The sequence below is a fragment of the Aquila chrysaetos genome, chromosome 18 (assembly GCF_900496995.4).
Source record: "Aquila chrysaetos chrysaetos chromosome 18, bAquChr1.4, whole genome shotgun sequence".
In the NCBI taxonomy this organism is placed as follows: Eukaryota; Metazoa; Chordata; class Aves; order Accipitriformes; family Accipitridae; genus Aquila; species Aquila chrysaetos.
Window position 1 is genome coordinate 26,175,157 of NC_044021.1, and position 21,131 is coordinate 26,196,287.

The 21,131-nt window shown below is 40.4% G+C and overlaps 1 long non-coding RNA gene across 3 annotated transcripts; it reads left to right on the forward strand.

The window, feature by feature from the left end:
- Positions 1-3,044: 3,044 nt before the first annotated feature.
- Positions 3,045-10,884, forward strand: LOC115353161. 3 transcript variants are annotated; one of them, XR_003927460.1, is made up of 4 exons: positions 3,045-3,329; positions 5,535-5,646; positions 9,308-9,717; positions 10,613-10,884. It is a non-coding gene; the product is annotated as an uncharacterized LOC115353161 (long non-coding RNA). The 3 variants fall into 3 exon arrangements; XR_003927461.1 differs by having other exon boundaries at positions 9,495-9,717; XR_003927459.1 differs by lacking the exon at positions 9,308-9,717.
- Positions 10,885-21,131: the final 10,247 nt, after the last annotated feature.

A 21,131-nucleotide genomic window follows, 5' to 3' on the forward strand; every position in this document is an offset into this window, starting at 1 on the left:
AATGGTTGGTCTTTACCACACCACTCCTTTTTGAGTTTGTTGCTTTGCTGCTTTTTATCTACCTGGCTACAGTAGGATTTGGAGTCTACATAGCATTGTAGCCACCTGGATGGAAATATGCTGGGTTTTCTGTACCTTTTTTTTCTAACCTTCTACCATCCTGCTTGAGATATGTTTTATTATAAATGCTAATCTGTGTCCAAATAAAGGGAGGGGGAACCCCACCCACCTCACTAATTATGCTACAAGTAAGGGCTAGGGCATCTCCAAAGGGATGACATTTATTCCCAGTGAGTTTAAACCATCAGTTGCATGTTGTAGAACTGGTTTTATGTGGATTAGCTGGATTTATATTAGTTCCCATCTTGCAGGAGGGTATGTATGTATGTAACTGTGTCTGCGTACATATTATTTTTAATGATGTTTTGGAAGATCCTTTAACTAGGTGGTGGCTGGAAGAAGAGGGGCATGGGGCAGGAGAGGGAGAAGAACAACAGTTGTTGGGAGGCCACGAGGCAATGCGTTGCAGTTGAAGGATTTTTCCTAGACTGATCAAAAATTACTAGGAGATGTCTTAATCACAGAAAATACCATCCTACAGAGAAACGCTGGTCTTTGAACTAGTAAAACAGGTGTACTTTTTCTGGCTTTTTTTTAAATCATGAGTCTTTCAGATACTGGGAAAATAATATGCTAGGAAGAAAGAGTATCCTTACATGAATTAAAGAAGCGTTCTTCACTGTGCACCCTTTCACTAGCTACCCTATAGCCCAGCAAGCAGTGCAGGAAAGAAATGAGTTCTAAGCAGCTGTTGTCCCATTGCTTGACTGCAGGTGAGGGCTTGTCTTGCTCACCAAGAGTCTGCAAGAAGCCAGGGCAGAGTAAAGTTCCTTCTCCACATATTTGATAAAGGAAACAATACTCCACGCATCTCCGTGACTGCCCATCGTGGTCCAGGTCTCTGGACTCCTAGGACATCAGGGTATCCTACAGTAATTCCATAACCAGGTTATGCCGTTAGGTGTTTGGGAATGCATTCGGTGCTGCTTTGCAGGAGTCACGTATGACAACCCAAGTAGGCTGCCATTGTTATGAGGGATTTATTATTGAAAATAGAAGACTTGATGAAACATTCTTTATACTTAGTGCTTTGGCTCACAAAGAATTTGAATGATAAGACTGGATACTATTTTTGCAGGCAAAAACTCCTCAGAAGCAGACCTCTGAAAAGCAGAATGCCCAGCTCTTTATTTGCTTATGGGGCACTCTGTTCATTGCAGGATTAAAGATCAGTGAATCTGTAGTGGATTTATGAACTAACACTAACTTTATTTTTAGAAGGATCGACTTGAATAACATGAAGCACCTTGTCATCTGATTGCTTGGTCTTTGGTAATTCAGTACATTACAGAGCATGGTTTGAAGTTCTGCATTATGTCCGAATAAGACTCTTTTCCTTTTACGTGGGGGAGGGAGAAAGGTTTAACAGCATAATGAGAAAGAAAACACTGATAGGCAGTATTTCATCCACTTTTTTATGTACAAAACATAGATTGTTGCTAGGAAATGCTAGGGTGTCAATGGAGCACTCTTATGACAGCACCGTAATTATTGTTGAAACAGAGGTTGAGTAGTCAGCACAGCTGTAGGTCTTATGCCTAAGTATTTTTGCAATGTGTTTAAGAAAACAGTCTATTAATTTGTGTCCCTTCTTTTTCTTCTTTTGAAAAAGAAAGAAAAGTTTAGCATATGCTGGAAAAAAACAGGATGCCGATGAATACCATGTCTTTGTATCTGAGTTATTAACAGCCTTGCTGAAGCTCTGATGTGCCTGCAGTCCTGTTTTTTCAATCATGTGCATCCTCTGTATTATCAGTTGAGGATTTGTGCTTTAACTATGTTATGTCTGACAACTGTTTGATTAGTCTTTATGTTGTGAGGAGCCACAGTCCCAATAGCACGTATCACGTAACCTATGCTTTATGTAAGCTTGAGTGAAAGAAGCTAAATTCCTTGTATATTAATGTCTGCTTTGTATTTAAAATGTCATAAAAATCTACAAGTTAAGGTGGATGTGAAGGACTTGACTGTGAAACATATGTGTTAGTACAAGTACAGTTGCATTTAGAATGCAGGAGAGATCTAGGAAAAGCAGAGAGAGATCTGTAAGCCCAGTAGTGTGTTGTGTTTCTTGCTCAGGAATTCTCGAAGGAGATGGCAGATCAGGTTGTCCATTCAGAGGTCTTCCCACTTCTCTCTCTCTCTGGAGGAGGAGATAGGTTTAAGCTGGGAAGACTTGAAGAATCCGACTAACTGTTCTGAACCCTGATTTTTATGCCATTTTCAAAATATAGTTGTTACGTACCAAAGCGGTAGAACATAGTAAGAGGTTTTGATTCTAACACTAATAAAAGCATAAAGAAAAATGCAGCCAAAACAGGCATTTGTCACCTATTTGGCAAAGTGGTTTTATGTTCTGGCTGACAGATTTAAATCTAAGAAATATTGAGACTTTTATTTTTTCTTAAATTTTTGCTTCTTTTAACAGGTATTTGAAGAGGCAAAGTCCTAAAACTGCTGTATCTCTGCATTGTTCCTTTCTGAATTAGCTTTTTTTCACCAGCTTAGCTGCTGTTCTGTTTCTGTTGAAGAATAACTTTGCCTAAACATCATAGGAAATAATTGCATTTGGGCACACAATGAGGCTTCCTGGACTGGTGAAGAAAACACACCTTCCCATTGTCCTTTTGTTGTGTCAGTGAGCAGTCATTCTCTTCAAAATATTGGTAATTGCTGTCATGGCAACAAAACAAAAACATGGTGTGGCAACTATTTTCAGCATTGCACATGTGATATCTCTTCTGACTGTAAACCACTTCAGTTTTTAACCAGATCGAGAGGTGTCCTCTAGTTCAAACCTAGCATAGAATGATCATTTTTTCTGAATGATGGTCCAGGTGCGTGGCGGGGGGGTTGTAGTATTCTTTTGGTTTGTTGGGGTTCTTTTAGGCAGATGGGTAGCTGGTTAATTTTTAGAGGTGGGAGGGGAATGACAGCCCAACCAGTGCAAAGGAATCGACTTGTTCCTAGTAGCTGCTGGCACTAGTCCTGAACACCTCTGCAACTAACTAGCTGGGACGGGGTTGGCACCGAAATTCTGGGGGCTCCGGCAATAACCAACCTAGTCCTTGCGTTCTTCAGCACAAGAAGAACAGAACAACAAACTAACACAGGAGCTTCACAGAAAGCGGTGGTCACAGTGCAGCTTCTGGAAGAAGGGTTCCTCAGATGACTCGGGCAAAACAGCCAGGAGAGCAGTGGGGAGGAAGGTGAGAGGAGCTGGCAGGGAGGGAACGCCTTTGTGAAGAGTGGGGGCAAATTAGGAACCAAGAGTTGGACAGCCTTCGTGTGTGACTTTTTTCTTGGCCTTCTGCAATAACGATTTAATGGTAATGTGCCTTTTTTTCTCCGCCTTCTCTGCACCAGCTAACAACTTGTAAGAATTTTAACACCTGGCTCTGAGGAAGGCAATTCATATACTTCTGGATATTAGAGAACATTTCATTGTAAATGATTGTCTTAGGATGTCCTTCTACTGAGTTAGGGAAGAAAATGGAGCTCGAGATTCTTTTTAGACTGCAGATTTATTTCCTGCTCTGAGAAAGGCATGCTGACCTTGTCACATTTGGATTTGATTGGAGGGAGGAGGCTTCAAAGAGGTGAAAGAAAGAAGATTGTAATGGGGGTTTAATTAGTTCCTAATACTGTTCATTAGATTTTTAATTCACACAATTCTCTGACGTGTCACATGCTACCTAAAATCTGAGGAAGGGCAGAGAGTAATATTTAGCTTTCAGTCAGTAAGTATAAAGAAATTTGAACAAAATGTTTTCTCCCTTCATAATATCGAAAACACACTCTTGCCAATTGAGAGGGGAAGGTGCAAAATGAACACAGGTCTGACTTGCACAAGAGGAAGATAAGCTATGCTAGCTGATGTTTTTCCTCTTCCCTTATGGTACTGAAGCTCTCGCCAATAAAACAAACATTTTAAGTCATATGATACAAAACTGTTAAAAGGGGTATCACACTTGATCACAGTTTGTTTTCCATTGAGTGAGTTTGTCATTAAAACACCTGATGCCTTCTTAACTTGTTTTAACACAAGTCACTGGTCTACTTTTTCTTCATCCCCTTACTTGCTCACCTTGTTGCTGCTACAATTGCCCAGCAGTGCAAAATGTGCTAAGAAAAGGTTGAATAATCCTGTTCCAGTCTTCAACAGAAATAAACATGTCATCCAGAATCAGCACTGTTATCTCTGCAAAGCTGATGTGCAAATTATTAGATTAAGGAAACAAGTAAGTTCTGGGTTTTAGGGGGAGGGGATGGGTTTTTCTTTTTTTTTTTTTTTTTTTTTTTTTTTTTTTTTTTTTGGTGGCTTGGCCATAGTAAGAAGACTTACTGGTCTTCTCTACATGTACTGTCATTATACATTTCCCTATCTTTTATTAGAGCAACCTTTTACTAAAATTCATAAACTCATAAGGAGACAAGGTATACTGCTTTTAAATGTTTAGAAGTGCTTTTCTTAAAATAATTTTGCTGTTTCAAGGAACAAAATTGATTAAAGCACTATTTCTTTCTATGTTATGGATCCCTACAAACTTTTTTAAGTCTGTCACACTGTGTCTTATGTGTAGAATTAGGGCATTGCAATATCAAGAATGTATCTTTTTTCTGTCTGCCTTGAAACTTGCTGAAATTTAGTCGTATTTTGATCATACTTGTTAAACTAAGGCAAAATTCCCAAATATTACCTGCATTGAGTGTATTTTTCACCTTCCTACAGTTACTGCACAGTATCTTTGCTAACTTCCTTCCCTAATTTAGCCAGTGTTATAAAGACTTGGTAAGAGACTGCCTACTGCTTGCCTTCCCGTTGCTGCCGAGGCAGTAAGGAGAAGAACAGATCAATATATATTGGTTGAAATGTAGGTAAGGAACCAAAGTGGGGAGAGTCCGGGGCTCTAAGCCTCTTATGAGATTGATTGATTGATAATATAGTGCACAGCAAGCAAGTCTTCCAGTCTTTGAGATGTTTGTCTATTCAATTAAAATATTTCAAATGTGAGGTTTTTTCCTCATTCCTTTTCAGGCAGGCAAAAGCCAAGCACTTGCAAGCCAGTAAGTGTATTTCAGACTTTGATAACCACTGCAAGTGACTGAATAACTGTGTGGAAGTCAGAAAATACTGGTGTGTGTTTTGCAATGAATGAGAGATGCTGTCTTTCTTCCCAGTGGTCTTCTGGATAATATCTCACTTCTCAGCAGGGTTAAACACCTTTACTGCAAATCAAACACCATCAGCCTTTTTTCAGTAGTTTATAAAGAAATCAGCTTAGAAATTTTCACTTCCCTTCCACATAAAGGTCAGGAATTCCCAACTCTTACTGTGCTTCCAGTTTGTTTCTAGTCTATCTGTAAATATCTTTAAGTTAGGTACCAACTACTTTGATTTCTGTTTGGTTTAGAATAACGTTAACTTGTCATCGGGTTTTGGAGTTAATTGTTCTGAAAAGCAGGGACTACGTAACTGACTAAGAAGCACAAGAAAAGCGAGCTGATGGAATTGCTTCTCTTCAGGTAAGTTCTGAATTCAAAACCTTGTCTTTTCCCTGATCCCTCCAGTACTGCAAATGGGAATAGGCTTGGTATTTCTAATCTAGCATGGTTGCCTGTTTACCTTGCTAAGCAAAACTCAGTACCTTGTGAAAACACATGGACTAGCACAACCCATGCTGGGTTTGCATTCCAGGAGTTCGCAGGCGTCCTACCCCAGTCCTGTACATCTCCTGGCGAGAAAGATGGTGGGGTTTACTTACCACGGTATGAAATATAGTGAACGGGCGTGTGTTATGATGTACCTCCTTCACTAGTTGAGCATTTTTCTTGCACTATACAAATATTTGTTCTGTCTCATTTTCTGGAAGATACATGAAAATATCTTTAAAATAATAATACTCCTGGACATGTGCAAATCTTCAAGTATAATTTTTTGAAATGTCTTTATATCTTATCTTCAGCATAGTTGCAGAAGAAATATGAAGTTCAAACTTTTAACTTTAGGTAAGCTGAGTGTTGAATGGATGTAATATAACAAAGCTACAGCTGCTTGTAATTTCATGTATATATTTGGTTTATATAAAGAAAAATTGGAAAATATTCTATATTCTGTTAGTGTGCGTGATATCAAATCTAAAAATGTGTATGTACAGGGCTCATTCTTTAAAATATTAAGTCTACTGAAATATCTATTATATCTATTATGCAGATATTTTCTTGAAGATCCAAGTTTGTCTTTCTTTTTTACCTAACTGAAGAATGCTAATTTAATAAAGAAAAAATATAATAGTCTGTCAAATGTCCACTGGCAAGATTTGTATGAATTGCAAAACAGCTGAAATTGGTATCTTATGTATTTTGTATGTTGCTTGATCTTTTTTCTGCTAACACTGTGGACAAAGTCCTGATTGCAGTGAAGATGATTTGACTTAAGTGGAAGCATAATTTCCAGCAGATACCTAGAATTCTCTTTTCTGTCCTACCTATTGTGAAGCTATGAACAGTAAGAGGAAGCTCGTCAAAAGAATTTGAAACTAGCTAAGAGAGAGAGGAGGACAAGACATTTTATTAGGAGTCTGCGACAGGGAAAACGGGGCAGGATGTTCCTTGGTCTTCTCGTTAAGTCTGACTCATTTTTTCTTCTGAGCAACCGGATGGCGTTTCTTCCTCACTGCCTGGCCTCCATCGAAGGAGACCAGCAGTTGCTGGAAGTAATAAGGTTGTGTAGATCAGTAAGGCTGTGGAAAGTGATTGATGCTCTTATAAAAAATGTAGGAGGGAGAGAGAGGAGGAAAAAAGTGAATATTTTGGTTAAATAACAGTGGACAATCTCCCCTTTCTGCCATGCTGTGCAAAGGCAAAGCCGAAACTATTTTATTAGAGTTTACTAATCCCTCCATTTTGACACTTGGAAGTGAAATGGCAGTTCCTCAAATTTCTTTGAGATCTTGTGGCTTTGTATATTTCCTTGGACATGTTTAGGCCTCTGCCCGTTGGGCAGTGTGCCTTTTGTTGCATATGGTACATTTAGCGAAACTGAGTTGGCACCACACAGTGCTCGAGAAAGCTGGTTCCTTTTCTAGGTCACCGGTTTGCTTTGTCATTTTGGTTAATCCATGTAAATGGCTCTGAAGTTAAATATCCGCACCCTTAAGTGCGTATACGTAGGGTTGCATTTTGAAATCTCTGGACAGCACTGCACTCTGTTTATCAGCCACAAACAGGTTCTACCTTTTGGAAGTAGTGGCAGATCTTCCAATTAATACATTTTACTGCCATTATACACTAAATGAAGTGCTAACAAAGGTTCTTTTGTGCTTTGAGAACAACCTGAAGTTTGTAATATTTTTTGGAGGTTTTGTTTTGTTGTTCTTTTCCACTTTGTTGTTCTTTTTCTGCCACCTCTGGAGCCAGAGTTCTGAGAGGTTTTTTTCTTACCTTTTGGTCATTAAACTATGATGTGAAACCTGTCCTATTGAACTCGTGCAATACGGGTTAAACTGCTTCTGACATAAGACACACGGAAAGCTTGTAATATCATTCCTGATTAATGAAATTACTGCATAATTTTTGGAGAATTAACATTTCATTGCTTCTTTTAAAACAAAGTTAAAATCCTCTGGGTCATGCCAATGAATGAATTAACAGTCTAATTTGTGTGGACAGGCTTTCTTAACCAGTAATGTGTAGCTTCTCTTTCAAATTATTTGCACCTTGTGTCCTCTGTTTTAAGGTGTTTCCTTTGTCTTAGGGCTTGGCCTATATTAATAAAATATAAATATTTTTACTGGCCTTTGAATTGTTAACTGACTCAAACAATAGCTTAGCAACTGAGATAACGTAGGACGTTATCTCTAGCATTCTGTTCTTACATGCTACTTTGCTGCCAGAAATGCTAGGAAAGGCTTCAGAACAAATCACCTCCTGGCCCATTCTGGTGTACAGGGACTAGAACGTTGTTGACGTTTACTACTAAACAAACTGGCTTACAGTGTGTCGAGATCCCTCTGTAGAGCCTTTCTGCCCTCAAGCAGATCTCAAGCAGGTCAACACTCCTGCCCAACTTGGTGGCATCTGCCAACTTACTCAATCCCCTCGTCCCGATCGTTGATAAAGATATTAAACAGAACTGGCCCCAGTACTGAGCCCTGGGGAACACCAGTTGTGACTGGCCACCAGCTGGATTTCACCCCATTCACCACAATCCTCTGGGCTCACATCCCTCCAGCCAGTTTTTACACCCGTCCAAGCCATGAGCCACCAGCTTCTCAAGGAGTATGCTGTGAGAGACAGTGTCAAAGACCTTACTAAAGTCGAGGCAGACAACATCCACAGCCTTTCCCTCACCCACTAGGCGGGTCACCTGGTCACAGAAGATCAGGTTGGTCAAGCAGGACCTGCCTTTCATGAACCCATGCTGGCTGGGCCTGATCCCCTGGCTGTCCTGCACATGCCACGTGATGGCACTCAAGATGAACCATTCTATAACCTTCCCTGGCACCGAGGTCAGGCTGACAGGCCTGTAGTTCCCTGGATCCTCCTTCCAGCCCTTCTTGTAGATGGGCATCACATTTGCTAATTTCCAATCAACTGGGACCTCCCCTGTTGACCAGGACTGCTGATAAATGATGGAAAGTGGCTTGGTGAGCACTTCTGCCAGCTCCCTCAGTACCCTGGGGTGGATCCCATCCTGCCCCATAGACTTGTATGTGTCTAAGTGGTGTAGCATGTCACTAACCATTTCCCCTTGGATTACGGAGGCTCCATTTTGCTCCCTGTCCCCGTCTTCCAGCTCAGGGGGCTGGGTACCCTGAGAACAATTGGTCTTACTATTAAAGACTGAGGCAAAGAAGGCATTAAGTACCTCAGCCTTTTCCTCATCCTTTATCACTATGTTTGCCCCCGCATCCAATAAAGGGTGGAGATTCTCCTTAGCCCTCCTTTGTTCCTAATGTATTTATAGAAACATTTTTTATTGTCTTTTACAGCAGGAGCCAGATTAAGTCCTAGTTGGACTTTGGCCCTTCTGATTTCTCTCTGCATAACCTCACGACACCCTTATAGTCCTCCTGAGTTGCCTGCCTCTTCTTCCAAAGGTCATAAACTCTTGTTTTTTTGTGAGTTCCAGCCAAAGCTCTCTGTTCAGGCCAGTCTTCTTCCCTGCCGGCTCATCTTTTGGCAGATGGGGACAGCCTGCTCCTGCGCCTTGAAGATTTCCTTCTTGAAGAACATCCAACCTTCCTGGACTCGTTTGCCCTTCAGGACTGCCTCCCATGGGACTCTGTCAACAAGGCCCCTAAACAGGCCAAAGTCTGCTCTCCAGAAGTCCAAGGTGGCAGTTCTGATGTCCCCCTTCCTTACTTCTCCAGGAATCAAAACCACTATCATTTCATGGTCTCTGTGTCCAAGACGACCTCCAACCATCACATCACCCCCAAGTCCTTCTCTGGTCACAGACAACAGGTCCAGCGGGGCACCTTCCCTAGCTGGCTCCCTCACCAGCTGTGTCAGGAGGTTATCTATCTTCCACATGCTCCAGGAACCTCCTAGACTGCTTCCTCTGCACTGTATTGTATTTCCAGCAAACATCTGGTGAGTTGAAATCCCCACGAGAACAAGGGCTAGCGATCGTGAAACTTGTCCTGGCTGCTTATGGAATGTTTCATCTGTCTCTTCATCCTGGTTGGGTGGTCTATAACAGACTCCCACCACGATATCTGCCTTATTGGCCTTTCCCCTGATTCTTACCCATAAACACTCGACCCTTTCACCACCATCATCAGCTCTAGACAGTCAAAACATTCCCTAACATGCAGGGCTATCCCACCACCTCTCCTTCCTTGCCTATCACTTCTGAAGAGCTTATAGCCATCCATTGCAGCACTACAGTTGTGTGAGTCATCCCACCATGTTTCCGTGATTGCACCTATATCATAGTTTTCCAGCTGCACAGTGGCTTCCAGCTCCTCCTGTTTGTTGCCCATGCTGCGTGCATTGGTGTAGATGCGCCATGGTTGGGCTATTGACCCTGCCACCTTTTTCGGGGGTGAAGCCCTAATTCCTATGTGACTGTTCTCAGGTGTTCCCCGGTTTCTAACGCATCAACAACCCTTGTGTCTTTGCTGCTGCATGGATCTCTGTCCTCTACCACCACTGAGATGGCAGGCAGATCTTGCTGTGTGCAAGGAATTTTTCTTCTTTTTATGGAGGGAAAAAAGAAAAAAAAAGGAAATTGCTTTGATATTTAACTTTTTTACTTTTAAGAAACTTGAAAATATTCTCACATTGTGAGGAGGGAGGGCTAGAAATAACATGTCCCACCTATTTTTAGAATAAAGTATTAGAAGGCCATGTTCAACTCTGGTGCATTTCTGACTTTGGTGGATTTGTACTCACTTCATTAAAGATTTTGCCAAGCTTGAATATCTGTGTTAAGGTGATTCCATCGTGTGCCTAACATTATTTTTCTTTGGAATTTAACTTTCAGGACAAGTTTGTTATTGCTGTCTCAAAAGAAGCTGCCACAGTTACATCTTTGGACTAGGCAATATGAGATGGAGGAGCAAGTGTTACAGGAGAGATACACTTGTGATGTACAAGGATGTATTATATATGTTTATTGCTAAGGTGTACTTATGGTAGCTAAACAGCAAAAAAACCAAAACCATTTGTATGTTCAAAGGGTATCTTTCAGTATTTCTTGTGATTACAAGGAATAGTTTTGCATCTGAAAATTAAAACATTGCAAATTATCAGAAAGATACTGATCAGAAAGTGTATTTTCATCACTTACAAAGTTAGAAGAACAATACAGCAGGGCACAAGCAATCTAGGAGATTTCTGGAGTGTCTTGACCACAGCTTCCTGACATAGGTGATCCCAAGGCTGACAAGGAAAGGTGCTCTGCTGGACCTGGCACTTCCACACGCCCAACAGTTCTTCCTCATTAGTAAGGTGGGGTCAGCTTTGGCTGCAGTGAACATGAGATGGTGGAGTTCAGGACACTAAGAGGAGGTAGCAGGGCAAAAAGCAGGATGAACAGACCTGGATTTCAGGACAACAGGCCTCTTCGGAGATCTCCTTGGAAGAATCCCATGGGATATGGTCCAAGAGAAAAGGGGGGTCCAGGAGAGCTGGTTGGTATTCAAAGATCACATCCTCCAAATTCAAGAACGGCCCATCCTGACAAGTACGAACTCAAGTAAAGGTAGCAGAAGGCCTGCATGGATGAGCAAGGAGCTCCTGAGTGAACTCAGATAAAAAGAGAAGGTACAGGAGGGGGAAGCAGGGGCAGGTGACGCAGGAGGAGCACAGAGATGCTGGCTGCTGATGCAGAGATGGGGTTAGGGAAGCCGGGGCCCAATGACACAAAACTGTGAGGAGTGAGTGATGGACCAGACGGACGTGCTGCCACTCAGAGGGACCTCGACAGCCTGGAGAACTGGGCAGAGAGGAACCTCATGAAGTTCAGCAAGGGGAAATGCAAAGTCCTGCACCTGGGGAGGAATGACCCTATGCACCAGCACATGCTGGGAGCCCACCGGCTGGACAGCAGCTCTGCAGAGAGGGATATTGGCATCCTTGGAGGACTACAAGTTGTCCACGAGTCAGCAACGCACCCTCACATCTAAGGCCAGCTATCCATGTTCTGGGCTGCATACAGCATAGCCTTGCCAGCAGGTCGAGGGAGGTGATCCTTTGTTTCTGGTCAGCACTGGTGAGACACATCTGGAGTGCTGTGTCCATTTCTGGGCTCCCCAGTATAAGTGAGATATGGACTTACTGGGGCAATTCTAGCACAGGCCAACAAGGGTAATGAGGGGATTGGAGCATCTCTGATGTGAGGAGAGGCTGAGAGAGCTGGGACTCTTCAGCCTAGAGAAGAGGAGGCTCAGGAGCGATCTCATCAATGTATGCAAATACCTGGTGGGAAGGAGTTATGAAGAGGGAGCCAGACTCTTCTGAGTAGTGGACAAGAGAAAATGAGCTCAAATTAAAACATGTTTTATTGATTAATTAATTAAAACAGTTTTGATGCTCTATGTTGGGCTGAACCGTATATCCACTTCCCTCATGCTGGTCTGGCTAGTTTAGGAAGACATTACTCTCCAATAGTCATCCCAAGGAAGACCGTTTATACAACCCCATGACCCACTGGTACACTCATGTACCTAAACCAAGGATTACCCTCCAGTCCCCCTTGTGTTGAGGTGAGTTCAGCTTTTTTTACAATAATTGGTGGTCATTCTTTATATTCTTCCTGAGATAATTCTTTTAGTCATCTCCTCTGAGCGTTCTTCCATTGTGGGCGTGGGGTTGGTCAGTTATACTGGTTCAAGATCAGAGTAACTAAGTAGTAAGGAAGAATAGTCATCCACTAGTAAAATGTCAGGACTTGAAGATACATAACTTAATTTTTGTTAAGATTCAAGTGAAATAAAATTCTTCAACCTGCAGATATATATCTTGAAAGTTGCAGCTGCAGGCTGTCATATATTGGCCTCCTTTTCCATGTCATTTTGCTGCTCTTCTGCTAGATCTCTTTTGTTGTATTCTGAGCAATTAACTCTCTTTAGTAGTTTATTTTAAATTTTTATCTTATTTTTGTTTACTTTTAAAACTTCTTAATGAACTCTGAATTCCTATGGTTTTGTATATTCCGAATTAGGAAAAATATTCTATCTGAAAACATGCAACAAAATGTAATTTAGACATGGGATATGGGGATGTTTGACTAAGCATTGCTAATATTTCCCCAAAATTGAGAGTTTTGCTGGCTGATTATTAGATTCTATGAGTTGACATCAACTTCTGTTTGATTGCAAACAGAATCGAATTAACTGAATTTGCTCAATTCCTGATCTATGAACATGAAGAAAAAACTTCAGTTCAGACCATGATTCTTTTTTTAAAATGGGCTGGGGGGAGGGCGGGCAGAGCAGAGAGAATGAAGAGGAAGATGTAAAATAATGTATTCAACATGAGATTTCTATATGTTGACTCCCACACACTTGTATGAAAACTCAGCTGAAAGCAAGCTGGTTTGTCACATTTCTAAACCAAATCAGAAATAACAAGATCTTTTTGTAGCGAAACATTCAGTTGAGGACAGGAAGAAAACAAAATGTGAAACTGTAAAGGCATGACTTCTTTGACTAAGAATTTGTTTTCCAGCTTTAACTTATTAATATCAAAATTATCTTTTTTAATCTGTTTGTTATGATCTTCTCTGTGTTGCAAGGATTTCCTGTCATCAGTTCTAGATCTTTCTGTCATTAAATAATTTTTAAAAAATCCCTTGTCAATTTGCATTTCCTTCTAGAAATCAGAGGTTTAGAGCTCTTGAGTGCTGAGAGAACTGATGGAGATTATCAGTGCATTTTAATTTTGTTGATTTTGAGGTACAGGAGCATTGAAGGCTCTTTAAGTCTTCCTTGCTGAACTGCTAGCTATATCCGGGGGGTGGTAAAGACAAATTCTCAGGAAAATCCTCAGCTGCAGTATAGCAAAACACTAAAACTCAACAACCAAACCCTGTAGGAAAAGTCAAGATGTAAGCTAAGAATTTCATATATGTGTGTGGCTAAAATAGGATATAAATGTGTGTTTTAAAACAGTATTTTTTAACAAAAAGGAGATACAGCTGGTAATAAGTTAGCACAGGATTGTCTTTAACTTATTAACTCAGTGTTTCACTAATCCATATATGAAGGAGAGATTTTGAAATTTCAAAATGAAAGGGAAAGAATCAATTTTAAAAACTATTAAAACCACGAGGTTTAGGGAGTCTTTATTTTAAGTTTTCTCTGGAAAGTGGAAAAAACAAGATCTTGGATCAACCATAACTGTAGATCAACCTTGCTATGCTATTTGACTTAAACCAAAAATATTTAGTTTTGATTTAGATAACAATAAGGTTTGCTGTTGATATTTAAATAGAAATGTAAATTTAAAGCAAAGTTCAGATTCTATGAATTGTTCTCGTACTCCCTTTTCCATTAAATAGAATGAATGAAATTCCACTCTTAAAAGCAAATATACTCCCTCTTTCATCCCCTTATATTCTCAGATTTTCCAGGGTTTAACTTCGAGACAACCTGGAATTTGCCTGAAGCCGGACATGGGGAAAACATTGTTTTTCCTGATAGGAATGGTAACATTTTTTGAAGTTATGACTCTGTTTTTGTAAATAAGATTTACAGCAGGTTTGAGGAAGCAAAGAATTATTTTCAACACTTGACAAAAGTTATGAAGCTTAGCTTTTTTTTTTTGCTTTAAACTATGTTCTACAGGGAAAACATAGCACAGAGAGAGAAACAAGCAATCTGTATTTTCTTCCCTTAAACTGATGCAGCACTTTGAAATGAACCTAGTAGGAAACATGTGCATGATCTCATAGTAACTTTGTGATCATTGCACAAAACAATAAAGCAATGAATATTTTTAATAAGACCAGAAACCTTAATTGCTCTAAGGTTTTTTTTCCGTTGCTATCGTGATTCTGAGAAAACTCTAAAGCAACAACTGAAGCAACTTCCTGCCATGGAAGCAATCCAAAAATCAGAACAAAAGCCTCCTACAGACTGGACATGGCGTCCTGGATTGTTATCATTCAGCATTCACGTCTTAGTAAATTAGCAACCTTTCCTTGTTCTAGTGCCTAGAATGCTTCAGCTTCTTGTCTAAGGGTGAGAGAGCAGGTAAGTGTCTTTGGGGGAAAAGTATTCAAATCTTTTAAATCACCGAGACTACTTCCAGTTTTACAACAAGTTAGTGGGTAAATGGTTTTGACATATTTAAAGCAGTCACTCACGTTAAAAAGCATGAGACAATTACACTTTTCATCCACAGAGAAAAATGACTGTGCCCCTCTGAATAACTTCTCCTGATGAAAATTACTGACCTTATTTTCGTTCCTCCTCTCTTTGGATGAGCCTTCTGGTCTTTGGGGATATGTCCTTTATTTACTTATTTATTTTTGTTTTTAAAGCTCTGGGAGGCTTTGAAATCTGCACCAACAACTGCGAATCCTGACTGATGAAAACCTCCCGCTCGGTACGCAGCCAGATTTCGTACTTAAGCGTGCTCACCAATCCTATTGATGTGCGAGAACTGTGAACTGAGAATTGTGAAAGTCACACAACTCGGGGGCTGCTCCAGACTCTGCAAATGAGAGCATGGGCAGAGGCTAGCAGCAAAAGCATGCTTACGTTTCTGCTACTTGCTTTGTTTATAGCAAAGACTCCCGGACTCCTGAGCGGGAGTTCGCCTGCCGCTGGAGGAATGGCTGGTCAAGGGCATGGGAATACGGTCTGGCAAGGAAAGGGTGGGAAAGAAGCAGGTTGTTGCCCCCTCTCCTAGTTTCCTTGTCTACCAAACAGCAGCAGGAAAACTAAGCCAACGCTTCCAGGTCTTAGCCACATGTTTGCCTCACGTTAAGCCATCTTCTTTTGCTGTTGCAGAAGCAATTTGGAGCCATCCCGCTCGTCCTTCGAACAGCAGCGTTCAGTCTTGCCTGTGCCATTGAGAAATCTCAAGCCAGTTTGGAGGCAATTAAATGAGGACACAGTAAGAGGACTGACATCATGGATGTGCAGGTTTTTTATGTTACTGGTTCTATGGTAAACTGAGAATTATTTTTATATGTTTTTATATGAGACATACCCCTATTTTGGTGAAAAGAACAGATTTATTTTCAGGAGGGTTATATATTATTTGAGGAACAATTCCCAGCAGTCTACAGTTGCAAAGGAAACCTGCAGGCATACTGTCGAGTCATTTTCAGTGTTAAAAATCAGGTTTGACACTGTCAAACTATACTCGTACCTTTAGTTAAATACCCTCTGTAAAGGGTAAGAGAAACAGGGAAAATCATCTGGGTATTAGCAGAAATGTTACAAAGATGTAAATCCATCTTCAGAGAATTTGAAGCTAAACATATCATTCACTAAATTAAGTGACGCTGGTCTGCTGCTTTTTTTTCCCCCTGTAGCTACAGTACCAAAATGGTTTGACACAGGTATAAATATTCTTCTTGGCTGCCTTGATGCAGGACACTGGACTTGTGGGCAGTAATGCTTGGAAAGATGGTTGTCTAAATAATTGCAGGGCAAGGGAAAGAGAAAAATGTAAAAACTATGCAAAAGCATTCTTGCACCCAGGTAAAAAAGAGTAGGAACAAATTCAGAAAAGTGTGTTCAAAATTTAGATTAAGTTTCATGTTATTTTTACTAGAGAAAGCAGTGGCAGTGCTGCAGGAAAAAAAATGGTATATTTTGTGGTTTTCCAGAAAAGATTTAGGTGGTTCTTGAATTCAGCAAAGCCTGGAAACACTTTTTTAGCCTATGCGAGAGATCTTCATGGGCCTTTCAGCCTATAGAAATCACTTTATACCACAGAAAATTAAAGAGATGGTGTTGATGAGCTATGGCAGGCAATTGAATTGCAAAGGTATGTTCCAAAACACTGTGCTTAGAATCTGTAATGGCTGTTTCATCTGTATGTGTATACAGGACAAAGGCATTCCAACAAAACAAAATCTTTCTACTCGTTGATGTTGTTCCTACTGCATTATATGCTGAAGATCTGAGAGGACCCATTTTGTTTGTTCTTTATTCTGCTCCTAGATACTGGCAACTGTTTGAAATTTCCTTTGTTAAATTGAAGGAATGTTTCATGAATTATGTATTTTTTTTCTGAAAGAGAAATTGTGTGCTTTACATTGATTTTTTTTTTTTTTTTTTCCTACCTTGCCTAGTCCAGGACATACAGAACTGAACAGTTATTTTAAAATGAGAAGTAAATAACCACAGAGAAGCTTTCAATACAAACAGTGTAACGACAATGGCATGTCAGATGCTGAGCTCTGTACTTGCTTGCTAGTATTTAAGAATACATATTTTTTTAATCTGTGGAATTATAACAGGTTCTGCATGTTCTTCCTACAAATGGACTTGAAGCAGCAGATGAATTCACTTCCAGATCTTTGATTCAAGATTAAAATCTTTATGTTAGAAAAATTATTAATTCTGGAAACCACGAACATAATATTTTGTAAATGCTCCTTCGTTCAGGATATGTTCTTTTAACTTTGAAGCTGCAGTGAGTGCTTGTATAGGTGTTTTCTGGAGTGCTAACAAAGTTCTGAGAGGAAAGGAAGTTATACTTTTCTGTTATAGCCTTCATTCTGGTTCAGCATTGTTTTGTTCGCCTAGAAATTCCACGTAGCTTGTGGGGAGGGGGACATTGTTCCCCCAACAGATGACAGATGCCTACGGAAAGAAGTGGCAGAACTTGTTTCTGCAACCTGGGTTGCTGCAGAAGGTACGGAATGTCTTGTCCTCCACTTTTGGCGAGGGGGTATTGTGATACACTGTGGGTGTGTTGGGGCACACACACCTAAAATGAATGTATTTTAGCCCACGCTAAAATGAAAGTATACTTCGAGCATTGATATACCCAATAGGTAAGAGCCTTGAGCGGGTAGAAATACGCTTTTAAATTAATGCGTTTCATTAATTAACAATTTGGATAGTAGGAAGGCCTGGCTGGCTGGGGAGCAACTGGTCCGCTTCCCTAAACCTCCAGTCTGGCTGCTACTTCCTTTCTTGTTCTGCCCATGAGCGAGAACCGTAAACTTTGCTGATCTTTAGATCACGGTCTTGGGCATGAGGGAAGAGTTTCATCAGAGTAAGTGTAAACTCTTTCAGAAGAGTGTTCGTTAAAGTACAAATTGCAACTACAAACTTCTTACGGAGGCATCAGGCACCGCTGAGTGTGCCCTGTAGTTCGGTCTGCCTTTTTTCCTGCTGCTTTTTCTACTCCACATACTTGGTGATGGAACCAAGGAGATCAATTTTTTGTGTTATGAGGATACATAGTGGGTTTCTCTGCTTGACTTTAAGTACCAGAAGAGCCATTTCAGTCTCATGTGAGCTTCATTAAAACCTCGTGTAAAACAGAGAGAGGGATCACGTGGCTCTTTGTTGCCTCAATAGGAATAAGAAGGGAGATGTTCTGTCCATGCTGATGAAAAATTGGTGGGACTGGAGGTAGACGGTTTTGTTTGCTTCTTTTCAATAGGGACCTATGTGTCATCCATTCCAGTATCTTCAACTTGGGAAATACCTGCTGTGGGAATGAGGGAATGGATTCACACCTCGGTTCCCCACATTAAAGGCTGTTGTCCGCAGTCAGACCCTCACCAAACAAACAGCCGAGTTTGCTGTGTTAATGCCCCAAAACTATGCTTGAGTTGTTAGTGGTCACTGTCCTCCTTTGACTGCCCAACTGTTTGCATGAAATGATCTTGTAGCATTAAAATTTTTAGTGGGTTCTGCCACACTTTACCTATCATCGGTCACTTTTGCCACAGACCTGGAGAAAACCTGCTGGCTCAGTGGAACGGGGTGGAGCGAGGGGTTATTTCAGTGAGAAAGATCTGGAGATACTGAACTAAGAATAGGGTAGTGACAGGTTAGTTTGCAGGATCTTTCCTTTACATTTCATTCCTGCCAGTCCTGATTAACCCTAGCGAAATGCTATTTTGAGGAACAAACGCTGCATAAGTCACTTGCAGACTTTGTGCGCTGGTGAAGGGCAAAGAATTTGTCAGCAGGTTACAGCCAGTAAAAGATTGCTTTGAGCATTCTCAGTTCAAGCCGCTTTGATTGGATAAGGGTCAGGATCTTAATTAATTTCTTCACTATTTAGATGTCTACTTAGGTATTTACACCATTATTACGTGACTAATGTCATGTAACAGCTTTCAGAGTTTAAGCATGAAATGTACTTTCTGTATTGCCCAGCTCTTTGTAGTCTTTGTATCTGTTTTGATGGGGCTTTCTGCCAAGGTCTAAGTGGCTGGAATATTCACTGAATTGAAAATTGCTGTCAATTTTTGTTTAATTATGCAAGTATTTGTTGTAAATACCTGTGATAATTGGCTAACTGTAGCACTTCATGTAGTATCTGCTGAGATTAAGGACACAGTTTACACTGGAAAGACCTTTGTTTTAAAAAAAAAAAAAAAATCCAACAGAACAAACCAGTGTAACTTTCTTTGTTTCCTAATGTCTTTTTCCTTTAATTACTTTCATAGGAATTTCCAATGTCTTTCTTTTCAACATTGATCTAGAATGAAATTTTGTTTGGCAAGGTTTTTTCGTGTATTTCTTTTTGTTGTCTGATTTTTTTTTTCGTCCAAGTACTGTGTGCCCTGAGTAAGACTGTTAGTGCAAGGTGTGGATTTCTGGCAGTATCTCAAGTAAATACATCATGGAATCATCTGTTTGTTGTTCAACTGATAGCACCCATATTTCCCACAAACCAAGAAGCAAATAAGCACTTTAACAGAATTTTAGTGAAAAATCCTGAGATGGAGTAGATATTGGTTTTAAACGTTGGGTTTTGATTCTCAGGATTCTTGTCTTAGCATCCTTACTTGCACTTCAGAAATATTGCCTGCAAACTAAGTAAAAGCAGAATGGTTTGTCAGAAAATGTGGAGGCACTGGAATGTAGATTTTGTCATTCCAGAAGGAGTTAGAGGAGAAATTTAAACTACAGCCACCCATTGAACAGCTGAGTTAAGGTGTTTTCAGCAGTTTGAAGGTATGTATCACATGGATGTCAATAACGCCTTTGTGTGGCAACTGTTAGAATTTATTTCTTGTTCATCGGGAAAGGCACCTGGCAGGTGAAGTACTGTACAGTATGATTGGCAAAGCCCTTAAAGAAGACAAAGCTAAATACAAAAATGAAGGTGTGTTATTTTTAGTTGCAACATTTATTGATACTTGTTTAAATAGAGACTCATCAAAGAAGATCTAGTTGTTTGGTATGAATAGTTCTCAGAGCCTTCAGATGGAGTCTGCAAGGCAGAACAGTAATGAAGAGCATTTACTGTGACATTTTTCTCAGCATTGCTCTTAAAAGTAGCCTTTGCCCAGTACCCTCTGGGACCGTAGGTACAGGCAAGGTGCTTAGAAGGAAGAATTATTGATCAAGGACTTGAAGTAAAATCAGTGAGCCAACAAATTTTTTCAAGAACTGTTTAAGGGAGACCAGAGAATAAATAAGAAGTTGCTTGCAGGTTTTGGGTTTTTTTAATGAACTGTTTATTGTTGCACTGTATTGTGACCTATTGAGATCATGGTGTGTTTCTACATAGCTGGGGCAGCAGAAATGCTAATTTTCTCTTGTGTACACACATACTGTCTCTTACAAAATGCCGCTGGGGATATTTGTACGTCCAAGATACCAGTCTGACCGTCTTTTCTGCTGAGTGCTTGGGGTTAGCAGTGTCTGGAAGTGGATTGCTGTGGAATGTATGTAAAGAGAATGACGATTTCTCTATGATGATTATAAAATAGTCCAGCTAGCTGTCCGTTGCTGCTTTGTGTGTTCCCAGTACAAAGCAATGAAGAATTTTTCTTTTTTAAAGGCCTTGTAAAAGCATTAGCCTCTCTTCTGCACCAACCCCTGGTGGCTTACCCTTCACTTACTCAATTGTTTGGGTTATGTTTACTCGTCATTATTGACCTCTTTGTTAACATAGCTACTGTTGACATCATTCCTTATCCAACAGAGATAAGGCCTTGTGTTCTGTTGCATCGTTACAGGGCAGCTCTCCAAGTCCAAATTGTTCATCTATATTTGAAATATTTGTCTTTTGAGCTTTGTAATGAGACTTGTTTACATGGGGGAGGGAAGGAGAAAAATCCCTGTAAATGAAGGCAGTAGTCTCAGTGTAAAAACAGCAATTCAGTGAAATAATAAGGAGAATGTGTTTTCCAGCTGCTGTTTGTAGATCCTAGTTGCTAGGGTGCTTGATAACACGGAGTATAACCTTGTCCCATGGTTACAGATTGCATATCTTTGCTTTACTTGACAACGAGGTTAAAGACTATATCCTCATCACTTATTTGATTAGAACTGGCTCAGAAAATGAATGCTGAGAGAATAAATTCTTATGCAGCCCATGCAACCATCAGGATGTTGGATTTC